The sequence below is a fragment of the Lemur catta genome, chromosome 4, assembly GCF_020740605.2.
Source record: "Lemur catta isolate mLemCat1 chromosome 4, mLemCat1.pri, whole genome shotgun sequence".
Lineage (NCBI taxonomy): Eukaryota > Metazoa > Chordata > Mammalia > Primates > Lemuridae > Lemur > Lemur catta.
Window position 1 is genome coordinate 28019965 of NC_059131.1, and position 16358 is coordinate 28036322.

The following is a 16358-nucleotide window of genomic DNA, read 5'->3' on the forward strand; positions in this document are numbered from 1 at the left end:
CCTTTCATCCCACCTGCAAATGGGAACAGTAACACCCATCTAATGAGATGTGGTGACTCGTAAATGACTTTGCCAAAAGCTGTGCATGTCTTAGGTATTATACTTTTACCCGAAGACTAATAGCAAATGTACCAAAAATACCTTATTTCAGGATAATATTTAGTACTTACCAGCGGACAGAATATGAGAGTTCTTTTAACACTAGAAAATGACAGCAAGCAAAAACCAATAATATTATAATAGTAGTTTGTATTTATTGAGCACTCACTACATGCCAGGCACTGTACAAAGGCCTTCATATGAAGTATTTCATTTAATCTTCAGGCAGATAATATTATTCCCCTATTTTTTAACCAAAGGAAAAAGACAAAAACTAAGTTTACCAAATTTTAGTCACTTGCCCAAGGTCACTTAGCTTCTAAGCGGCAGAGCTGGGATTCAGACTCAAAATATCAGAAATCTTAAGCTTTGCTCCAAGAAACTTCCAAGCTATGGTGAAAAATAAAACATAACCACAAATAAGACATTCACAAAAGAAAAATAAAATTCTCATATTTACAAGTATACGACATCATATAAGGTGTGCCATGGATAATGTCACTGATTAGTCCGATGTAAACAGAACCGGAGGGAGAGAGAGAAGGATGACTGAGAATTGGGGAAAACGGCACAGACAAAACGGCTTGTTACCTGTGGCTTGAAGGATAAGGAGTATTTTGACAAGTGGAGGAGGAAACAGGTGCCCAGGCAAAGGGCGGTGAGCACAGAGGCCCAGAACCAGGAAACAAAGCACGTATTGGGTAACGTATTTTGTGCAGCTGGAATATAGGAAAAGTTAAGGGAGACACAGCTGAAAGTAGGGACTGCTAACTGTTCCCTTGTATCCATTTGTTCCTGCTTCCTTTTAGGAAGAAAACCCCTGATTTTATCTTGGCACCACTACCCAGCTAGAGACTACAATTCCCAGCCTCTCTTGCAGCAAACCGTGATCATGTGACTGGGTTTGAGTGATGGTTCGGGAGCTGAAATGATGTGCTACTAAAGCAGTGACCTTAAGTCTTAAAGCCTGAGCCCCCTGCCTGGGACTTCCCTTCTCCCCCTTTCTCCTGGATAGAAATGGTGGCAACGAGAGCAGCTGCCTTGAACTCAGATATGGGATCCACAGGTAGTGTATGACAAAGCTGCCCACCACACCCAGACACTTACCTGTAGCCACATGAGAACGAAATAAACTTTTATCTTATTTGAGAATGGTTTCTTGTACAAACTCCAGAATCACAAAGATTTGCAATCTCCACCCTAATTAATACAGGGCCCACCCTTAGAGGGCCTTGAATTCCACGGTATTATTTGGAAAATAGTTGGCAGGCAACAGGGAGTCTCCTTTCAGTTTGAGGCATCTGTGTTTGCATAGTGAGCTACTGTCACTTAAAGAATTAGCACATTAATGGCATGCCTTTCTATTAACTGAGTTTCAAATTACCTTAGCTACAGTTTGGGGTCAGGAAAGCACGTTTGCTAGGACATCATAGCACAGGGTGGTATTGACTTTATTGAGAGATCTTTGCTTTCAAAATCATAAAAAGGGAAAAGGAAATACGTGAAGAGGTGAGGGATATGAGTGAGCACAATTCCACCAAGGAACTATTTGACTTTGGGCTTCAATCAAGTGCTGTACCCAGTTATTCTGGGATAGAGTTATTCTAAGGTGGGCAAAGTTTAAACCAATGGTACCCAGGTAACATCCACCATCTCTGTGTCAGAACACAAGAAGCAATTAGACTAAGAACCAGAGTAAGGTCTGTCTCATCTACGTGTTTTTTAAAGAGATGGGTATTTCAGATAAGTTAGTTTTCCAGATACCTGAAGGTTAAGTTCCCCTCTGTTATTTTATCATTGGAATAACAATTAAATTACTGCTACTGTTCCCAAGATGATCATAAACAAAACTGCAAACACAGGCACTAAATTGTGTGCCAGGAATAATAAGAAGATGGTCATCTAGGTAATTAGAACCAGCTTGTTTAATTTCTTTTAGATTGCCATCATAACGGAAACACAAAATTTGAACATTTTCTAGAAAATCTGGGATCAATCTGTAGCTCTTCTGTTTGAGAAATTCCAGTATGAGCAACCAACGAGGCATATGGTCTATTAACTAATAATTGGTCTTTCAAAAATATTGCCTTATAAACATATACTCAAGGTATTATTCAATATGTGTTATATATTAAGTATTTCTGCTACACAGACTTATTCCTCAGGGATCTGTTCCGAGGGAGGAAAAATTTACACAAAAATCAAAAATTTGTAGTTCTCAAATAGCACATGAATCCAATAAGCAAAAAGTCAGGATCCTCGTACTTGAAGGTAAAACAGTCCATTGATTTACAAGGTACTCACATTCTTGGAAAACAGTATATTGTCCCACCATATGAAAAATTATTTGTGTTTATACGTAAAATGGAGCTCACGTCTAGGCTCAAGCAATTACAAGGGGGTTTTTTGCCTACCTGAATTTACGGTGGAACGTGAGAAAGTCGTGTGGGATATGGGATGTGCTTTCACGTGCAGGACGGTGCTGTGTGCGGAAGACCAGCATCTGTGACCCCACCTAATAATAGCCAGCTGCCCTTCCAATCTTTGTGAAAGTAAAATCAGCCCTGAAATTCTCAAAATGCTAACCTTGGGGGAACTCCCAGTGATGACCGCTGTCAGAGTGCCTCACCGGAAGTGCTTTTTTAATTCACTTCCTAGGGCAGAGGGCAGCGCTGCTGCAGCGCCTCCTTGGAAAGCTGGCGCTGGGGACCTGCTCAGACAATTGCTGGGCTTGCTGCCGGTTTCCCGCGAGACAGGGTATGACTAATATGATGTCATAGATACAGTGAAACAATGTGATGTTCAGGTTATTTCATGACAAAGGGAAGGAAAATTAACATAACTATGGAGCAAATGTGTATTGTTGCTCCATAAATACACAGTAAACATATATGCTTACCTATTCCATATGAATAGAACTGCTTCTTGTTCTCCTTCCTGATAGGGTGACAGAATAACAACCCCCCAAATATGTTCACAAATTAATCCTGGAGACCTGTTAATATGTGACCCTACATAGCAAGAGACTTTGCAGATGTGATTAAGTTAAGGACTTGAGATGAAGAAGATTATATGGTCCCAGTATACAAAAAATAGAAAAATTGGCTGTGCGTGGTGGCGCCCCTACAGTCCCAGCCACTCGGGAGACTGAAGCAGGAGGATCGCTTGAGCCCGGGAGGTTGAGGTTACAGTGAGCTATGATGACGCCACTGCACACTCTACCCAGAGCAACAGAGCAAGACTCTGTCTCAAAAAAAATGAAAACAAACAAAAAAACTGGCATTGTATAATATAAATGGTGAAAATTCATGCTAATAATATTAAATTTTAGTTTTTCTTTACTTAGAACAAGATTAAATAACAAATATAAAACTTCATAAGTCAAGAGAGAGAGCACAGAAGAAAGAGCTTTATATGAATATTTTAGTAATTTTCATTGCATGTTTCCCTGAGTTTTGAACAAGAGCCCTGCGTTTTCATCTCGCGCTGGACCCCATAAATTATGCAACCAACCTTGCATAGGAGGTTAGTGCTGAAAAGACTTGAGAGATTACCTAGCTCAATCCTGTCATCAGACAAAGAAGATGGGCCAAGAGAGATGAAGTAACATCTTGCTTAAGAAATTAAAAGGGAAAGGTAGGATTAGAAGAACTTCTGTCTTTAGACCGTGAGGAGTGAACTGGGGTTTCACAGCCAGACACTAAGCCCAGGGGGAGCCGCACCTCTCAGATCTGTCCCTGCCCAAGTTCTCTAATATCCACCCCTTCCCATGGCAATGTGGAGTTCCCCAAGCCAGTCTGGTCTCCAGCGCTGGAGGGCAGCGGAGCCACGTACCCAGCATTCTCTGCAGCTGCTCCATATTTTGGCCCCATGCCCATCACCCTGGGTTCTGCCCAGTGGGCATCCTTCCCCACGTTCAACAGCCAAACAAGATCCCTCTCCACCGACTGCGTCCCGCCAGCCCTGGGTGCCTACGGGGACTTTCATTGGACACGTGTTCTATTCTCAGGAACATTTGGTTTCTAAGATATCCACAAAGTCTTTAAAAGTTTGGAAAAGAATTGTTAGAGGTAGGATTTAGGGGAGAACAGAAAGTCCTGGATCTTCCTCCCTTAGACAACTTTTCCCTTCCTATGAAGACAATATGGAAGGGAAAAAAAAAGAGAGTGCTAGAACTGAATTGGGAAAAACATAATGTCTTTTCCTGTTGCTCTGGTAAAATCCTTGCTGGGAGACTGGGAAGTGTTGATTTTGAATGATTTTTAAGAATTTCTTTCCAAGGCAATAGATTCAATAACACATAAAACAAGAGTCTTTTGTCAGACATCCTGTCCTCTGATATTCTAGGAAGCAACACACACACACACATACATGTACACAAACATACTTTATTTTCACTTCTCTTCCCCTACAGCCCAGGGCATTCCCAAAGCACAGCAAAGCAAGGTTTGCAGCTTTGAAAGGACACCATGTACAGAAACATGATTTTGAACTCCGCCCTGCCTTCCCTCCACCCACGTTAAAATCCCTGGACATTTTCCTCAAATTATATGTTTTCTGGGGCTTTGTCATGTTTTCTGGAAAGTATTTCTTTTCCAATGACAGCGTTTTGGGCACAGGCCCCTGCTACCAGTGCAGAGGTGAAGCCGACCAGGGGCTACGGCCTCCCGCCCCGGGGACCAACGCACCCTCGCCCAGCTCTCGGGCTGCCCAAGTGGGCTCAGGAAATGTCTTCCCAGGCCATCAGGAGCAGCAGATTTTACCAAAAAAAAAAAAAAAAAAAAAGCCCTTCCCTCTGGCTTCCTTGCTGTGGGGCAGCTTTGGTCGCCACCCCCGACCCGTGGGTCCCGCACAGGTCACCCGCTCCCACACAGCGCCCCCAACAGGCCTCTGCCATGGCTGGAGTCTCCCTTTCCACGCTCCTACGTACTGACTTTTGGATCCTCCTTTGCTCCCTGCACTTCCTCGCCGGGACTGGGAATTCAGTCCTCCTGCCCGGTTCTCCTACTGCTCTTCCGAGAACCAGCTCCCATGTGACCCCTCAAGGTCCCAGCACTTGAGCAGCGCCCCGTTCTAGCACAGCAGCTGACGCTTGCGTGTGTCTCCCCCGCTGAACTGTGACTCGGGAACAGGGACCGATTTATCCACCCTCGCCTTCCACCCCAGTGTCCGCGCAGGACTGGCACGCAGGCACAGACGAGAAGTCCCCACCGCAGCGCGGCGCTGCTTGTTAACACACCTGCGCAAAAGCCCAGCAAACAGGTGCGGCCGTGACCCTGGTTTCAGTGTGATAACTGTCTTTCAGCTGTGTCCCTGGAGCCCGTCCTCTGTCACTGCAAAGGGCTGTGAATCTGGAGGTTGTCACACACGAGATCTAAGAAGTCCCGTGGGCTGCTCTGCCCAGGGACTATGGTTGAGCTTTGAACAAATCCTGGGATTATTCATCTCTGAAATCAGACTCCCGGCGCCTTTAGAGCCAGGAAGGGGTTGTTTGCTCTCCAGCCCTCGTGCTTCTCCGCTGCTCTTCCCACCTCCCCCGCCAACCCGACTCACACCCGGCTCCCCAGCTCCGCGACCTCGGAGCACCTGTGCTTGGCAAATGGCCGCCTTCCTGCGGGACCGGAGCCGCGGGCCACCTGCGCGCCCACGCGTCGCCCCCGACTTGCAGGGAGCATCAAAGGGTGGGAGGGAAGACCGGGTGGTCCGCTGAGGCGGAAACTCCGACAGGGCCGACTTCTTCCCAGGCTTATCTCAGCAGGGGCCTGCAGAAGTGGGGGACAAGGAATGGAGGCCTCTGTGAGTCCTGGGTGTGAGCCTAGTCCCATTTTCGACCCACATGACTGCCCCCCTCCGCGCCCCCTCCACATTCTTGGCCTGAGCCAGTCTCGCCTGTGAGTACAGCAAAGCCGGGTGACGAAGAAAGTGGAGAAATAAAGAACATCAGACCTAGAGAGGCGAGGAAAGGTCTCCTCAGCCGGTGACTATAACACTTTTTTAGCGGCGGAGCCCTTTCTTCAAAAGAGCCTTATTGGAAAACCAAACAAGTGAAACCTCTAAAAACCCAGGAAGAGCCGTCCACACTTCCGTTCCCGGGTTTCCCTTCTATCCGGCCAAGATGTTTTCATTTTACCTTCCCCCTTGGCTCCTTCCATCCCTGGCAAACAGAGGGCTGTGACGTCTCTGAACCCAAATAGGAACGCAGCGGGGCCTCTAAGCCCAGCAAAGCCAGGCCGGCAGGCAGGCTTCTCTCGCCCACCTAAGGCTGGTGTTTATGGAAAGCTCTAGAAGACAGACACGTTGAAGAGTGGGGCAGTGAGAAAATTCTTTCTTGGGAGTGGTAGAAGCCTAATACAAACTAGCTTCATTACAATGAAGCTTTATTAGACGGATACTGGGGCATCCACACACACATATGTGGGCTCTCAGTACCTAGCATCAGGCCCCCATGCCAGGAGGACCCCTCTTTCTCTGTCTCCCCTCTCTCATTCTGGACAGTAGAGAGGGGTTTCCTAGCCTCTGGCAGCCCTAGATTCCCATCCTTCCCACCTCCCTGAGTCACGATGCCTTCACCACCGCCTCCTCTGAGCACGGTCCTGGGAAAGGCCTCTGACGGCCCAGAGTCCGTCATGTGCCCATCCCTGACCCGACCACTGTAGCCAGAGGGATGGATGCAGGCTCACGCCATAGTCAAGGGGCAGAGTTCTGGGATTGGCAGCCCCTCAGGACCACCAGGCAGGGGACTGGGGAGAAGTAGTTCCCCAAGACAGAGGGGCTTCTGGTAGGCCGATGGGGAGAGGCACAAGTTCTTAACATTTTGACAGAGACTCTCCTGGAAATGGTCCCTTAACCAAAAGGAATCACCCCCACTCCCTCACCTCACCCTACCCTCATGAGTCCAACTTCAAGCATTAGAGACTGCAGCAAGGACAGTCTTGCCGAGCCCCTCATAACACCCACAGAGGGAGCTATCTACCCTCCTTCCCTACACGACCAGAGTTAAAAAACCAAGCATTCACTGGGAATGCATGTGTTATTTTTCTTTTTAGACTTGATTCAACTTGAAAGGACTCTTCGTCTTATCTTGTGCAAGTGAGCAAGGGAGAGTGTGTTGGTTCAGTGGTGCAATAAATAAGCTCTCATTATGAGAAATGTGATGCCTCACTCCACTGAGCCATTTGGTAACCATAATCTGACATTACAGAAGCTTTTCTTGTGAGACCAGAGAGATCTGAGCCACTTCCCTTTTCAAATGACTTCAGCTAATGGCTTTCCATGCTATTAGTGGAACGAGTCCAAGCTATCTTTGATTTGTGGTCGCTTGATTGGGTCCTGACAGGAGAGGCTCCACTTTGCAAGGAGGAATAATTGCCTGGGAACCCTGCAGAGGAATGTAATTCCTGTGGAATTGGAGGGACCACAAATGTGGAGAAACTTAACTCCTCTGGGGAGATGACAATCTATGCAAAGGTTTCTCACTCCCATGCTGGCCCCTTCCTTTCCTCTGACAGCTCACTTCAGCCTTTTCTGCCTCACCAATTTTCCTGACACTGGGAATGTTTTCCTAGAAAGAAGGAGGGGGTGGTCTTCTTGGATCCTGCCACACAAAGCCTGGGGCCACTTGAAAATGATCCAGCCACCCAGCCCAACAGGTCAGACCACCATGCCCTTAGGCAAATCTCAGTCCTCAGACTGTACCTAAAGTCTGCCTGTGAATTTTAAACTTGCTCCAGCGCTGTAGGGTGGTCAGAGTGGGAGGGCAGTAGTGTGTGAGGCCGAGAAATCAACCATCATCACTGATAGAAAGGGAAACACCATTTTATATACTAAACGTGCACGACCACCTGCATGCTTCTGGGCTAATCCACGGGCCCATTTTAGGAGACTTTGGTACCATTTGGTCCAAAACAAAATGACAAGAGAGCTCAACACTGCTATGGGTGCTTCCCAGGTTGGAAGAAAGACATCAACAAGGCAGCATTTGTTTTGACGCTGGAAACCTGGCTTCATTTTCAGAACCATAACAACCAAAGCTTATCTCAGGTTTGGAAGGGACATTTTCTTCTTAATAAACTTTTCATTTGGGAATAATCTGAAATTTACAGAAAAGTTGCAAATACAGGCCAGAGAGTTCCCCTATACCCCTCACTCAGTTTCCACCAATGTTAACATCGTTCATTGCCATGCAGCATTTGTCAAACCTGGGAAATGAGAATGGGGGTGGAACCATCTGCTAAACTCCAGACTACTCACATTTCACCAGTTTTCCCGCTAATGTTCCGGGAGGCCATCCAGCATCCCACATCGCATTTAGTCATCACATCCCTTTGTCTCCTCTAACCTGTGACAGTGTTTCAGTCTTTCCTCATTTATCATGACCTTCGCAATTTTGAAGGAGACTAGTCAGATACTCTGTAGACTGTCCCTCAGTGTGGATTTGCCTGATGCTGCCACCTGGCTAGACTAGGGTTATGGGTTTTGAGAAAGAAAATCCAGAGGGGACGTGTCTGGGAAGGCTGTTTTTAGAGAACAGGTAGCTCAGATGTTACGAACTGACTTGCCTTCAAACCAAACTATGTTTAGTGTGTTCCCTCCTATGTTTTAAAGAAATTTGGGGCCAATTTCATGCTAATTTTTTTCAATTCAGATCTCCAGCTTCTCTTAAAAAATAAAACGAGCTAGTGACTCCAGGCGTCCAGGGCAGTCAGAGGTGGACTCTGAGAAGCGGTTGGCCCTCCCCAGGGCAGTGTCCTCTCCAGGTCCCCCCAGTCCTATGGCCTCCCCAGCATGGAGGCTCAGCATCAGCTGCCATTGATCATGTCCACAGTGTTGGTTTTCTTATAGTAAAGAGGTATTTTCTACACTTCCATCATGTTTCCGTCAGAACAGAAACCAACCCAGATGGTCTCAGGCTTCCAGAGAAGCAAGGCAAGAGCAAGAAATGTGGGAAGTCCAAGGAAACTGAATTTTCCTAATGACAGGCAATGGTGTGACTGCACACTGCAAAAGCTGCATGTGATCCTCTGTGACTACTGTCCACATGACGTGGTCTCACCTCTTATTTGGCAACAGAGAAGAGGGACATGGCTCAATAGGGAAGCCACTCAGGAGAGAAGATGGATGAAGGGAAAGGGTGACAAAACCTCCACTTGTCCTGACTTCCCCCCCAGCCCCTTCCGTAGGCCAAATTCATGTCACTACCCAGGCACAGCCCTGTCACCTACCAGGGGGGTCTGCATAGCTGCCTCCTGGGGACAGGGATTTTCAGCGCTACAGTCCCACCTCAGAAGACTGTTAGAGGCACACTCAGGCTCTGATCACCCCTCTACCCACCCCCCACCCCTGCGATCTGTGAATCAGACGTCCTTATCACATGAGCTAGAATTCTAAGTGGTGGCAGATTCCCCAACTTCTCTCCTTCCCACCCTCCTCCCCTGTCCCATTCTGCGCCAACACCCTAGCCTTGAAAGCTTCAGGACTGGCACAGAATGTGGCCCCAGAAGGTGTTAAGGTGGCAGCCAAGCCAAGTCTCCAAGGACCGCACTCATATGATGAGTCCTGCCCAAAATAGCACAAGAGCAGACGGTAGGCAGAAGGAAGGGTTGAATCTCAGATGAAATGAGTGAGCACTGGACCAAGAGTCAGGGGATCTTGACTCTAGTCCTGGTTCCAATGCTGTGTGGTGCCAGGAAAATTCCCTAACCCCTCTGAGCCTGTGTTAGCTATCAAACATAAGGGCAATTTTGCCTGCCTTGCCAACCTCCTGATTCCTGTGACGTGTAAAGATGATCAAGCCACAGAATAAGCTTCCTGACTTATCACCTTCACTGCCAAGCCTGAATTATATCCTTCTCTACTTGTCTGTAGCAGCCCAACTTCCTCTATCCCTGCATTTACGTCGCATTCCCTGTTTATTTGTTAAACCTGCACTCCCACTCTTAATGGAATTGCCTTGACCACAGCATGCACATATTTACACATGGGCCCAGTGCAGTGATACTTGTTCCGGTATTTGGTGTAAAAGCACAGGCAGAAAATGTTGAATGAGCAAATGAATCCAGCTAGCATGCAAATAAAATAGTGTATGTAAATGTGCTTTGTAAACTATCAGGCTTTACCTAAATGTGAAGGGCTGGGGATGCAACCTAGCTGGCTCCCGGGTATCTGACCTGATCTAACCAGCCCCCTTCTCAGAGAGCCCGCTCTGGCCCCCAGCCAATGCCTGTTACCTGACCGTCCCCTCGGGCCAAAGCTGATTGGACCTGAGGCTGACACCTGACTCAAATCTGTCAGTCTATTGGATGACAAGCTGCCAATCAGACTCTTCCAGTATTTGAACTGGCACAGAGATAATCATGAGATGACAGTGAGTGACTGAACTGAAGCATCCTGTAGAGTCATGGCAAATTGAGACATGCCATAATCGGTCCACTACAAGCACCAGAGGCCACCAGAGAGAGAGGGGACAGAGAGAGAAGAGAGGAATCATCTAGGCCTCAGAACTGGAGCTGGCAATCTCCATTCCCAGCATTCCAGTTACATCTCCAGTCTGGCTGTACTCGGTGCCTTGTCATTGGGTATCTGAGAGATTTTCCCTTGACATTGTATAAGAAATCCTTCTTTGCTTAAGGTGGGAGTGGGGTGGGAGCTGGACTATCTATTCCTTACACCAAAATAATCTGTCATTAAGACACTGGGCCAACAGGATCCAGTCTCTTACTGAGAGGTACAGACTTACCTACAGGGAGAAGGAAGAGACACCCCTACGGGTTGAGGCATAGGTACTCATCTGGCCAGGGCAAACTCTGAATCCCACAGTTGATAACAAGAGTTGTCACTCTGAGGATATTCAAAGATACTTCTCTTGGACAAGGAGAGGAGGTTGAGCCAGAAACTTGGAAAAAGTTCCAAAGAAATAAAGCTTCAGCTTGGCATGTTCTTGCTGGAGCTGAGGGCCAGCAGGAGGCCTCCCAGGACCCCCAGTGGAGACTGGCTGGCTCTGGAGGGCTGGGAAACCTACCACCCCAGGAGACAGCCACGGTCACAATAGGCCAAAATGCAAACAAGTCATATGTGCGAAGCGACAAAACTGGGGGAAGGAGAGACACAGCCAACTTTGGGCACGGTTGATGGAAATGCTGTTAGGAAAGATTCCTCATCCAAGAGCCGTAAGTAACTCGGATGGTGTTCGTCATAAGATTATGAAACACTGTGGAACTTGTGGTTCCTGTAATTTGTCTGCCTCGGAGGAGCTAATGTTTATTGATTTTCTTCTGCAAGAGGCAGAATCAGTTTGGTTTGCTAGTGTTGAAAGTTCTCAGGTTTCTGGAAGAAGCTTGAACTGAAAAAATGGAAATGGGCACGTCTACATTGGTTTTCTTTCCAGTCACAAAGAGTGGGTATTGCTGTAATGATGGCTTTCACAAACATCCAAAATTTAATTCTTCAAATCCTCAGAAACTGAAAATTATGGAAGGAAATGAGCATTTATTGGATACCTAACATGTGTCAGGCAGTGAGCTAGGCTCTTTTACAAGACAGGAGTGAATTTAATCCTCACAAGACCTCCAAAAGTTATCACCATATCCATTTCACTGAAGAGAAAACTGAAGTGTAAAGAAACTAAATAGCTTGCCCAAAGTCCTACAGCTAAGATGGAGCCAAACTGAGATTCGGATCCACATCTGTCTGTCTCCAGTCCCTGATTTCTCTGTGCCACCACACCGCCTCTCTACGACTGACTTCCCCAAGGCCTTAGGCATCTAAAGAGTCCGTGAAGAAAAATACTTTGGCTGGTGCAGGGTGCCTACTCCTGACCTTATAGTCTTATGTGACAGTCTTGGGGCAGGAATCAGGGGAAACATAGAAACTCTTTTATTAATATTATCATTTTTTCTCATATGTTATTTTGAGATTCCTGTTTTTAACCCACCTTGAATTTTTATTTTTGAATGAGGTATAAATGAAGGATCTAGTTTTATTGTCATCCTAATGAATACCCATGTATGCTAGTGCAATATATTTTTTAAAGCATCCTTTTCCCATTGAATTGAAAATGTCATTTTTGCCATTCATCATGTTTCCATATTCATCTGCTCTGCTCCTAGGCTCCCTTCATCCTGCTGATCTATTCCGCCACCAGTTCCCTAAGGTCTGAATCCTGTAGCTTTGTTTTAAATTTTACTACCTGGTGAAGCAAGTCACTACTCTTAACTCTTCTCAGACATCTATTCTTCCCTATCAACTCTAACACCTTTTTGTCTGTTTGCAATAATCATTTTGATTCCAATTAAATTTGATTATATTTGCATATCAATGTGGATTATTAATAAAAATTGGCATTAAAAATTAAATCCTTAGCACAATTTTATATTTTTTGAATTCATGTGTCTTTTACCCATCTCATCAAATTCATAAGAATTTTTTAGTTTTTATTTCTATCAAGAATGGAATTTACATTTATTTTTCTTTCTAACTGGATATGCTCATTTAGAAAAAAGCTGTTGATTTTTTTGTTTCTAACATTCAGCCACCTTATCAAGTTCTATTCATTCTAGCAGGTTAAGTCATTAAATTCTAAATACATGTTTCTATTTTCTGCAAAAAAACAGACAATTTATTCTGTTTTTCTCCAGCATTTCACACATCGTACTATTGCATTAGTTAAAACTTTCAAAACAGTACTAAATAATGGTAATAGCAGGCAATCTTGTCTTGTTCCTGATTTTAAAATGGCTTCAATATTTCATAATTTGTGATAGTTGTTATTATGTCAAAAAAGTTTTATTCTACCCCTATTTTACATGGAGTTTTTATTAGTAATTGTTACTAAATTTTATGAAATGCCTTTTATCTTCTACTCTTATAGTAATATAGTTTTTTTCTCTTTTAATCTACTAACACAGTAAATTTTGTTGATACATATCCCAATTTTAAACTATCCTTACACACCTAAGATAAACCTGACTTAATTTCTATGCATTTTTAAAATAATTTTCTATTGTACTTTAGTTACTAATTTTTGCTTAGAGTTTTGGCTTCTATATTTATAAATCAAATTATCTAGTTTTCATTTTTTTCTATCTTTATCATGTTTTAGTATTAATAGTATGCTAGCTCCATAAAATGAATTGGGAGCTATTTCCACCTTTTTCTATGGCCTAAGATAGTTTAAACAATAGCCTACTACAGTTTCATGGATGCTGGTACAAAACTCTTAGATCAGAGACAAAGATGGTTTATTACTCACAGCAATAGCAGTAGTTAGACATCATCATTTTTGCACCAATCTCCTAAGCCCCCACTCCCACAGGGCAACTTGAAGAGGGTCAGTTGACGCCTGGACATGCAGTAGGTTGGATTATAGGAGAGGAACACTGAGTTTAGGAATCTGATTGTTTCGTGATGGGCATGAAGTGTACTTGCTCTTTGCTCCAGAGGGAGACACTATTATCTTCCAAGGTTGTAAACAAACCTGCCCTCACCTCCGAAGGTAAACACTATTTCTATCTTCCAAAGTTGTTTACTATACACATATCCTTGAAAAGATAGCCCAGAACAAGGGGCGGTCGGTCAATATTTCACTTAAGTATTTCACGGTCAGTATTGCACAAAAAGGTGAGAGACCCGTGGAGAACTATTTCCCAGCACTGTATAGCTGAGGCAAAAAGGACAAAACATTGAGTATTTGTTAATTCTTAGGCAGTGTCACTACATTATTTTGTCTTTTTCTATATTTTTGAAATATCTTCCCCTTTGTCTCCCAAAAAGAAAAAGAAAAAAATCCTGTCAACTAATGGAATAGTTGCCTCAAGATCTAGTGAGTGTTCCAAGAAAATATGGGTGACTTCCCTATATTGTAGAATTCCTGAATTTGATGGATAGGGTCCTTCTAATTCAAAGAATCTGCAATGTTAAATGGTCAAGATTGAAGGCATTTCAAAGAATTCCTTACCTATTCCTACGTATTACCTCCTCATTTCTTCATATTCACAGGTAGAACAGGGACAGATGATTGCAAACTTCTCTCTCTCTCACACACACACTACACAAACACAATTACCAAATAAATCATGCTTGGGATTATCCATGTTTCTTAATCTCTTTAGACTTTTTTAATGAGGTCAATGGGAGGACTGTTATTGGTGCTCCTAAAGCTTTGGTGTATGAAAAACATAGCGGGCAGAGGAAAGCCACCTGTGAGCAGGATAAACATGCCCCTGTCCCCACAGAAGTCAAAATCGAGTGGGCAAGATAAATAATTCCACAGCCTAATGAGATGTGACTGGCTCTCAGATTCACTAGAACCTGAGCTGGCCCCCTCCCCTTCCGCATCCGCTCACCCGCTAGCTTTCTGGGGAGCCACAGCCAGAGAGCACTGGTGCAACTTCCTTGTGATTGTCTTGAAGACAGTACAAGAGCACCAGGGCAGGGGACACTTTACATTAACAAGAGACCCAGCAAGACACTGGCTGACAAAACGTGTCTGCTTAGGTGACCTCTTCTCTCTCTAGCTCAGATTTTCCTTTTCAAAGGAAATTTCAAATATCTAGCTTCATATCTCAAATGAATACTGACTGCTTAAAAGGACCCAGCAAATCTGACATAGCCTTTAAAAGTCCAAAATTAAAATATTCTCTTGAGGTCTCTGCCCAAAATGCCAAGACCCGCATGCCGGGACTTTCCTCTCTCCTGCCACTTCAAACATCATGCTGAAAGCATTCTTGTGGCCATAACAATATATAAAACACACGCACACACACACATGCACACACACTCGTTTGCTTTCTCTACATTACTGAAAATTTCCTTATTCACTCTCCAAAGCTGAGAATGTAGGGTTGGGGCTGCTATTGCTGAAATAGAGACAGGATTAGCTAATGAAAGTGACAATACAAAGGTGCCCGCAGTCTAATTGAAGCAAACACCTACATGAAAATCCAGATTTATGGAAAATATTAAATTAATATAAAATCCATTTAATAGTATTTATTTTTTAAAAGAATCAGAGAATTCTTTTATTTAGCAAGCTCCCTTAGTAACTAACTATTCCAGAAAAATATTCAGTCTGAAAGATGAAGTGTACCTGAAGTTTGTTTTTTTACCCACATTTAATACCAGGGATACCAAAAATGAGATAAGCAATGAGCATAAACGCAAAACCAGATTTTAGTTTCCTTTGAAAGCTGAACTAAGTAATAATTATAATCCGCTAGGTCGGAAATGCTGGGCTAATAGAAATGATTTTGAAAGATGGCTCGCATCTGCCCCCTGCTGTACTGTAGGTATATGACAGGACTTTCTCGTTTGGCATCAGGAGATAGATTATTCTAGATAGCATATATAGAGGCTATGGCAAAAAAGCCTGGGCACGGGGTCCTCCACCGTGTTCCTAGCTTGCAGCACATAACCAGGAATACAGTAGGCACTCAATAAATGCATTGAATGAATGAACATACAGCTAAGGAAGGTGTGCTTACAGACTCTGAGTAGGCATAATATCAAGGTTTACAGGCCCGAGGACAAAATGTAAGAGTTTTGCAATGCTCTGTTCATATGAGTTTGAAAATAACTTGGTGCTAATTGGGCATGCATTGTCAGCAGTCCAAACCTGCTAAATCCTCTCATAATTCCACTAGGCTAAACAAACTAATTAAATTGGGATATTCAGACTTAAGGATGTGAGTAGATTTTCTAAATTTGACTGCTAAGAAATAAGTCTTTGAGAGCTTAGGAGCTAAAAGCCATGAGGAAAAAAAAAAACAACAACATAGAATTGCCTACAAGGTGGCAGAACTTATTGAGAGATCACGCAAAGTTCCCTGTGTCACCTGCCACCCCTCACCCCAGGCGACCCCTGCAGCTGCCAGCCCTCCAGTGATTATCCATATGTCTCTCAAGGATTAGTGATGGCAAAGATGGCGAGATAGGCATCATCTTTAATTAGGGTACATTTATTGAATACAAAGAAGTCATGTGAAGGCTAAGATTTAAACATTTCATATACAGGAACACCTCGTAGATATTGCAGATTTGGTTCCAGACCTTTGTAATAAAAGTGAACATTGCAATAAAGCCAGTCACATGAATTTTTTTATTTCCCACTGCATATAAAAGTTATGTTTACACTATACTGTAGTCTATTAAATGTACTATAAGTAACATTATATCTAAAAACTGATGTACATACCTTAATTTGGTCAGGCACAATGGCCTATGCCTGTAATCCTAGTACTTTGGAAGGCCGAGGTGGGAGGATTGCT